This window comes from Pistacia vera, unplaced genomic scaffold (assembly GCF_008641045.1).
Source record: "Pistacia vera cultivar Batoury unplaced genomic scaffold, PisVer_v2 Contig890, whole genome shotgun sequence".
NCBI classification, from domain to species: domain Eukaryota; kingdom Viridiplantae; phylum Streptophyta; class Magnoliopsida; order Sapindales; family Anacardiaceae; genus Pistacia; species Pistacia vera.
Genome location: NW_022196768.1, coordinates 136,918 through 145,830, shown reverse-complemented (window position 1 = coordinate 145,830; position 8,913 = coordinate 136,918). Strand labels below are relative to the sequence as shown.

The 8,913-nt window shown below is 40.7% G+C and overlaps 1 non-coding gene across 1 annotated transcript; it reads left to right on the top strand.

The window, feature by feature from the left end:
* Positions 1-8,556: 8,556 nt before the first annotated feature.
* LOC116119503 lies at positions 8,557-8,663 on the top strand. The gene has a single exon (XR_004126403.1). It is a non-coding gene; the product is annotated as a small nucleolar RNA R71 (small nucleolar RNA).
* The last annotated feature ends 250 nt before the right edge of the window (positions 8,664-8,913 follow it).

The window sequence follows — 8,913 nt, the reverse complement described above, 5'->3', positions numbered from 1 at the left end:
TAGGTGCTCAGGTGCTCATTCTTCGGCCTCCTCCTCTTCCTCAACGTCATCCTCTTCTGAATCGGAGCCCATCTACTCATCTGAATCCCAGTCTTCCCACTGGTGTTCTGAAGTATCAATCCTGACGTTGTTGCAGTAGCTAATTTGCAGCTCATGTGTCTTCCTCACCTACTCTGCTAGCCACCTGTGATGTCACTCCATCCTTTTCATCAGACCCATCATTTTCTACATCATTTCTCTCATTGGGACTGTTGAACCGGATGCGGTGGCAGCTGCAGTTGTTCTCCTTCTCTTGGTACCTGATCTAGGCCCTACTTCTGTTTGAGGCTCAAGATGTTTGCAGAAGTAGGCTGTGTCGAGGACTGGGGTAGCATGGATCAGTGGTTCATCAGCTTGTACCTTGATTCCTGTTTGAGTGCACAACTCTGTAATGAGTTGTGGGAACGGAAAACCTCCTCGCCCTGGTTTGGCTGCAAGTTGGATACTCGTCAGGATGATGTTCCCCACGTCTATTCTCTTTCCTGTGGCAATAGAATACAACAAAAGTGTCTTCTCATACTGCAGTTCGTCTCCGGCATCATCCTAGCACAAATAAAATACTGTCACAACCGAGCCACTGGTGTTAAACTAGTCTTCTTAATAGTTTTCTTGCCCGTCTTTGAAATATCCCAAAAGGCATTTGGTTTTGCTCTGGTCCTAAGAATCACCTCATCCCTTTTCTGTGTCCTCCTAAACTCCTCATATTCATCACGGTCAACTTGAGGTAACCCATAGAAATCATTGATGACCTTTGCCGTAAGTACCACATCAATACCTCTCACAAACACAACCCCCTCATCACATTCAGGGAGGTTGGCATAAAACTCTCTCACCAGTGGTTCCACAGCATGTGCGGGTTCACTCAAAAAGTTCCTCCAACTTCTCCCTTGACTCCACTCATCAACCTGGGTTGCGGTCAGTCCTCGCTTAGGGATAAATCCCTTGTCTTTCCTTTTGGCTACTGCCTCATATTTTTCTGAGCCTTTTCATTTATAAACCGGTCATCTACTTTCTTTCCTTTACCCTTGCCCTTGGATGGTACCTTGACTTTGAGCGGCATTTTCTCCTAAACTACACTTCAACTCAAACAATGCAGCTCAAAAATTCAAACCTAAGTGTCCTACAACAACCAATTCAATCCTGCAAAAATTTCTAACACTTCCAAAAAAATTCACCTCAACCCCCAAACTATGATTTTTCCAAATTCAACCAAACACTCCAAAATTTAAAACCCACACTCCTCAATATCACAAAATGCACAATCAACCCTTCCTCAACAAAATCAATACTCAAAAGCATAAAAATTCCACAACTCAACAAACAATCAAGATTTTTAGATCGACAAATAAAAACTCGAAATTTTTGAGATAAAAACCTTAGAGAACGTGAAATCTTACCAACACTAAGGAGTATTCACCACCAATTGAGCCAAATTCATCCTAGATTTCAAAACCCCAAATTTCTTGAACTCAAAAATTTCGTGAATTTTTTGCAAAGATTGTTGTTGAAATGAGTTGTTTTGGTGTTTAGGAGGGTTAAAGAGTGAGAAATTTGGTTGGGAAATCACTGGGAAGGCTCTGGACTGAAGTTTGAAAAGTTTTCTCTGAAATGGATTTGAAAAGTTACGTGAAAAATGAAGAAAGAAAGTGAGGATTTATAGAAAGCAGACTTCGCCACGGCGAAGTTCATCACTCGAATTCTAGGGTTCTTGAAACCCAGTCGATGCCGCGGCGAAAAAATACAGGGAGTGCTTCACCTCAGCGAAGATCCCTTAGTCAATTTTGCTCATATTTCTCTTGCCGTTGCGAAGACAAATTTGTCGCCGCGGCGAAACTTTACCGAGAGAATGGTGCCGCGGCGAAACTTTATCGAGAGAATGGCGCCGTGGTGAAGAAAAATTTTCGTAGCGGCAAGGTTTGGAACCTTTTGCCTACTAAATATTTTCAAAAATTGCTTCGCCACGGCGAAAACTGGAAGATTTAGTTTTCCACCTTGATTCGCAATTTCACCTGAAACATCCAAAAACACACAAATTAAACTTCATAAACACAATCAACTAAAACTAAACAACTACAAAACAATGACAAAGATAAATAAAATGAAAACACTTGGGTTGCCTCCCAAGGAGCGCTTATTTATAGTTGAAAGCTTGACTCTCTCAATTCCTCAAGTTGGAATGTCAAGCCAGATCGGGATGGACTTGCAACTCATCACCCCATCAATGTATGGCTTCAATCTCTGTCCATTGACTATAAAAGTGCCATTTTCTTCATGTGTAACTTCCACAGCTCCGGATGACTGAATTCTTGTAACTGTGAATGGTCCGGACTATCTAGACTTAAGTTTTTCGGGAAAGAGCCTAAGTCTATAATTGAACAACAACACTTTCTGACCCACTTCAAAGTTCTTCTTCCTGATATGCTTGTCATGCCACCTTTTTGTCTTCTCTTTGTAAATTCGAGCATTCTCATATGCTTCGAGACGGAACTCATCGAGTTCATTCAAAGTCAGCATCCTTTCCTCCCCAGCAGCTCTTAAGTCCATGTTTAGCTGCTTGACTGCCCAATATGCCCTATGCTCAAGTTCTACCAGTAAGTGACATGCTTTCCCATAGACCATCCTAAATGAGACCTAACCACTTAAGTTTTAAATGCAGTTTGGTAGCCCATAATGCATCATTCATTTCCGTGACCAATCTTCTAGATGCATTAACTGTCTTTTTCTAGAATTCACCCTTTAATTCTCTGTTAACAGTTCACCGTGCCCGCTCGTCTGTGAGGGTAGTGTTGCAACTCTTGCTTCCACTCCATACTTTCCCAAGTGCATCCAATTGCCTATTGCAAAAATGGGATCCTGCAATCCTATGATTACCCGTGGTACCCTAAATCTTGAGAAAATATTCTTGCTCACAAATTAATCACTACCCTGGCATCATTAGACTGCAATGCAACACTGCTGCCTCCCCACTTCGATACGTAGTCCACAGCCACCAATATTGTGTTCCCCAACAAATTTGGGAAAGGACCCATGAGTCAATCCCCACATATCAAACAGCTCAACACCAAGGATGTTGTTCACGGCATCTCATCCCCTTTTGTGAAATTGACCAACTTCGTTGACTTGGTCGCACGTCCTGCACACATCCAAAAGCATCCTTAAAAAGGGTTGGCCAATAAAACCAATTGCAATACCTTGCTCGTCCTAGCCTCCTCCTCAAAATGGCACCCACTTCCCTCTCATGACAATTCCGATAAACTGCTTTCGCATGTTCTCCTCCGGGACACATCCAATGTAGCATTTGAGTAGTGCATGCCTGAACGGAAATGGCTCTTCCAAAAGTAATACGTCAATCTGAGAAGAATTGCCTCTTCTTTTGTTGTGAAAATCATTCCAATTGGAGAGCACCTTGATGACAAAATATTCGCCAACAATCTGCAGACCATGGTGTTTTTCACTGCCACTCGCTCATCAATTTCACATCCGAAAATGTTTCTCTGATTGGAATTTCCTCTTCATTGTCCCGGATTGTTTTCTCAATCCATTGACAAGTGTACTTCCACACATTTTTCGACCCCTTCTTATCTCTAATTTCTACTCAAACTCCTGAACAATAGAGCTCATCTTATCAACGAGGTTTCGCTTCTTGCTTATGCCAAGAAGTGCTTGATGCTAATGGTCCATATAGACGTCCCCTTACCCACCTAACAAAATATGAACGAAATTGTCCAAAGCAAAAACCATAGCCAACAATTCTTTGTCACAGTGATGGGTGTATTCCAATGTGCATCATGTGAGTGTTTTGCTAGCATACGAATTACATGCACAACGTTGTTTTTCCTTTGTCCTAACACTCTCCTAGAGGCAAAATCACTAGCCACGCACATCAATTCAAGTAGTTCCCCATCGGAACTGTCATAATAGTGTAGATACTAATATTTTTTGTGGTTAGAAAGGTCAGCATGCATTTCATCATTAAAATCAAAAGCAACATCTTAATTAACAATTGCAAAGGGTTTTAGAAATCTTAGAAAGTCCTTGATGAATCGTTTGTCAAACGCTAGGCGCATGCCGCCAAGAAGTGTGCTCTGATTGCTTTAACATTTGATGTGTGGCGAGCTTCTCAATCACTTCTGTTCTTTGCTGCGATCACTCTATTCTGCTTTTGAAATTCTATGACGCAAGCAGCCTATGTCGCTCGCTGGGACCATGACTGGCAGCTCTCCTCCCGAATTGACGCACGGCAAGCCTTCGTCGCCTTTAGACATTCGCTACAAAGCAAGAGTAAATATTAGATGAAGCGCAGTTTCAAAAGTATGAACCAAAAACGGAGAAGTCATGCATGAAGACTTTATAAACCGTTTCGCAGTGGAAGTAGGAACCATATCTTCCAAAGATGGCGACACATGGGCATCTCGTGAATGCGGGCTGGTTTATGTGCATATATCCGAAAGTGGCAATCTTGGGAATAAGCACAAGGTGGCGCATACGGCGTGACCAGGTATAGGTTGTCTCATCTCTTGATCCTCAAGGCGTTGGTAATCTGATTTATATCTTGATACCCATCCGAAGAAACCGTAATAAGCATTCGGCCTGCCAACCTCTCTCAACATCATATGCAATAGAAAGTGAGTGGTATAATGATGCCTGCCTTGTTGGCCGTCATTCAATTTTTGTAATCAATGCCACTATCCAGCCCGTGACCATCCTATTTGGTATTAATTTCATTACTCGTCATTCTTTATCACCGTGATACCGCCCCTTCTTCAAACCGCTTGTAGCGGCGCTAACTCTCATGGACTATCGTAATAGGAATAGAATTATTCCGGTATCTAGAGAGGCTTCACGCGCACCCTCACGCTTCTCACATTCCTCATTGACGGATTCATCTTCACTGTGGTTGGCACCCTAGGGTTGTATATCATCCCCATGAGTATCTTATGAATGTCATAGACAAATGTAGGTCAGATGCCTCGATAATAATCCAATATGTCCATTCCAATGCTATCTGTGTTCCGCTCATATAGTCACTCGCTTATCAATCGCTTTTCTTCCAATTTGGGCTCAAACTTGGACTAGATAAGTACTAATTCTACCCAAGAAGGGGCTGAGGTGGGAGGCTAAAAGTTTGAATAACTCCTGTACCTATTCCAAGTGAGTTGCAGAGCATTTAGTCTAGCAAGAATTCAAACTGTTTTACCAATTGAATTTAGTCGTCACATAAGTTACATGTATGCCAATTAGTACTTAATGCTACGTATATAAGGCGTTATCGCTCCCACGAGGATTGTTAGGCGCTAGGCACTAAGTTTCCTACTATTCCCTCAAGTTGAGGGGCAATTGATTCTGGATTAATGGAGCTATTCCAATTAAAACTAAACAATAATTTTAAACTAAAATTTACTATGATGCAAGATGAAAAACACGGATAGAATTAATTCAAGTAAACGGGTAGGGTTTTGACTTCATTCGGATTTTATGGGTAAAACCTTAAATTAATAACTAAATTCATACTCAATATGCATTGATTGTAAATCGAACTCTCCTAAGTGTTAAACATACCTTCTCAGGCTATGTTTCCCTACTCTTCCTTTACAACTTTCCACACAACCACACATTTGAAAGTTATACAAACCAAGCTCATTAAGCATAAGAACCCTAAAATTATTTCATCTGATTTTTGACATCTATCTCTAGCATCCAATACTACACATGGTGATTACCCAAGAAGCCTGAACATGATTCATTTCTCAATCTTACCATGTTTTATCACATGATAGCATTAAAAATTCAAGTACACACAATCAAAGCATAATCATTAACTAAACAAAATAATCACTTAACCCATAAAATCCGAATTACAATCAAAACCCTAACCCAAATGGTTAGTTCACTAGCTAAATCAACACTACAAACAAGAAAATTGATAATACTAAAGTCAGCATAATGAAAAAATTAGGAGAAAAGAATAAGAATCTCCCCAAATGATGATCCTTGGTTCGAATCGAATCTTCACCCTTGTTACAAGCTCGCAAAATCACTCAAATAATTCATCGAAGGAAATGTAAAAAGCTGCATACAAACCTCTATTCGAGCCTCCTGGAAAAATGCTAAGTGTTTCCTTTTATACTTCGCCACCACATTTCCCAGAAAAACACCGCACAAATAAAACTGTGCGTTTACAAAACTGGAATTCACACGCGTCGTCGCGGCAAAGAAAAACCTCGCTGCGACAAAGAGAGAAGCAGACATGTTCTAGTCTGGCGTACTTCGCACACGGCAGCGAAGCTTCTTGAAAAGTTCTGAATTACAGAACTGCCACTCTGCTTGTGCATCTCGCTTGATTCTTCGATCTTCGGTGCTCCTCCCTTGGAAGCGGCTTCATATGCTTTATTCTGCTTCAGAACTCTCCCAACTTCTGAAGATTCGCTTACTTTTGAGTTTAGAATTTTCATTTTGTCCTTATTTCCTCAAAATGTCTGTTTTAACCTAAAACACAAATTTAAGATTTAGCAAACAATTCAGGTTAAAATGAACTAGAAATACCTGAAATCCGACTAAAAAGTCTAATGAAAATAGTATAATACCCCGGATTATCAGAGGTTCTTCTTTTTTCCTTTTCTTTTCCTTCTCGTTCTTTCAAAATCAAAATCCTCAAAGTCCTTGATCTTGCGTCTCATCATCTTTAAGTGCTTGCGCAACAATCAGCACATTCATTCCTCGGCAGCTACTTAATTCCTACGCATTATTACTTTTTTTGATTTGGCAATACAGGCCTCTAAAGGTAATTGTGGGGTGTTCTCTTCAATAGATTCTGCTACTAGTTTATCCACCACATCAACACTAAAACATGAATCCGATTCGGATGGAAACTTCATAGCCTCAAAGACATTGAAAGTTACTGTGTCATCTTGAACTCTCAATGGTAACTTCCCTTCTTGCACATCTATAAGTGCTCTTCCCATGGCCAAAAATGGTCGGCCCAAAATGAGAGGAATTTCCTTATCCTCTTCCATGTCCAAAACAACAAAATCTTCTGGAAAGATTATCTTATCCACTTTCACCAACACATCTTCCACTATCCCCCTCGGATGTTTTATGGACCTATCTGCAAGTTGCAACGACATGGTCACTGGCTTCAATTCACCAATCCCCAATCTCCTGAAAACAGAAAAGGACATTAAATTAATACTAGCACCTAAATCACATAAAACACGATCAAAAGTAATATCTCCTATAATGTAAGGAATAGTAAAACTCCCTGGATCTTTGAATTTCGGAGGTAGCTTCTTTTGGAAAATGACGCTGCACTCCTCCGTTAGCATCACTATTTCCTCATCCCTTAACTTCCTTTTGTTTATTAAAATTTCCTTAAGAAATTTCATGTAGCTCGGCATCTGTTACAATGCATCTGCAAAAGGAATGTTAATATGCAATTTTCTAAATATCTCAATGAATTTGGAAAACTGCTTATCCTAATTCTTTTTCTTCAGTCTTTGAGGAAATGGCATAGGTGGAGTGTGGTGTGCCAATTCTGGTGGTATCTCGGGAAATGGAAATTTCTTTTCCTTCTCTTTTGCCTCTCTTCCCGTTTCTGTTCTTCTTCCCTAGAAGTAGATGGTTTCTCTTCAGCAACTATCTCTTCATCTACTTCCTTATCAGATTCTTCCTTTCTTTTTGGTGACTCTTCTTCTTTCCTTGCTTGTCCCAATTCTTCCAAAACTTTCCCACTCCTCAAAATTATTGCATTTGCTTGCTCACGTGGGTTCGTCACTGTGTTGCTTGGTAGAGCACCCTGTGATCTCTCATTTAGCTTTTCAGCTAATTGCCCTATCTGTACCTCAAGATTCTGAATGGATGCCCTTTGATTTCTGAAATTAGCCCTCGTCTCATTCATAAAACTCGTGGTCTCTTGCATAAACTTCCTAAACATATCCTCCAATTTTGTCACTCTTGGATCTCCCGGATGATTGTTCACCCCTGTTTGGTTATTTGGCAATGCCCTTTGATTCATTGATTGTTTTACTGATTCTGTTGGTTTTGATTGCCCCAAGACAGGTTCGAGTGATTCCTCTAACCAGGATTATATGTGTTGGAGTACGGATTGTTCGGTTGCCTTTGATTTCCATCCAAGTAGTTAACCTGCTCCGTGATGACGATGCTGAGGCAAAAGTGTTCCCTACTTGACATTCACTGCTCACGTGATTACCTGCACAAAAATCACAAGTTAGTTGAGGAGCTTGAATGGAATTTACCTGCATACTTCCCAACTGTTTCTGAAGTGCTGCCAGTTGGGCTGAAATGGCTGTATATGCATCAACTTCATGAAGACCTATAGATTTCTTCGGTTGCACCTTCTCATTAGGTCTTTGATAGTTGTTGCTTGCCAGAACCTCAAGCAACTCGTGAGCTTCTTCTGGAGTCTTATTCTGTAATGCTCCTCCCGAGGCTGCATCCACCATAGTTTGCACATTCACTGTTAATCCATTATAAAATGTTTGGACTTGCATTCAAACTGGCAACCCATGATGTGGACACCTTCCCAGTAACTCTTTGTATCTCTCCCAAGCCTCATACAATGATTCTGACTCTTCTTGAATGAATGACGTGATGTCATTTCTCAACTTTGCTGACTTTGCTGGAGGAAAGAATTTGGTCTGGAATTTCTATGCTAAATCAGTCTATGTGGTGATTGTTCCAGTTGGTAGAGCCAGTAACCATCCCTTAGCTTTATCCTTCAATGAAAATGGGAATAGTCTCGATCTGATTACATCATCTGACACTCCATTAGACTTGAACGTATCACAAATCTCCAAAAAGTTAGCAATGTGTAGATTCGGATCTTCCTTCAAATCACCCCTGAACTGAACCGACTGC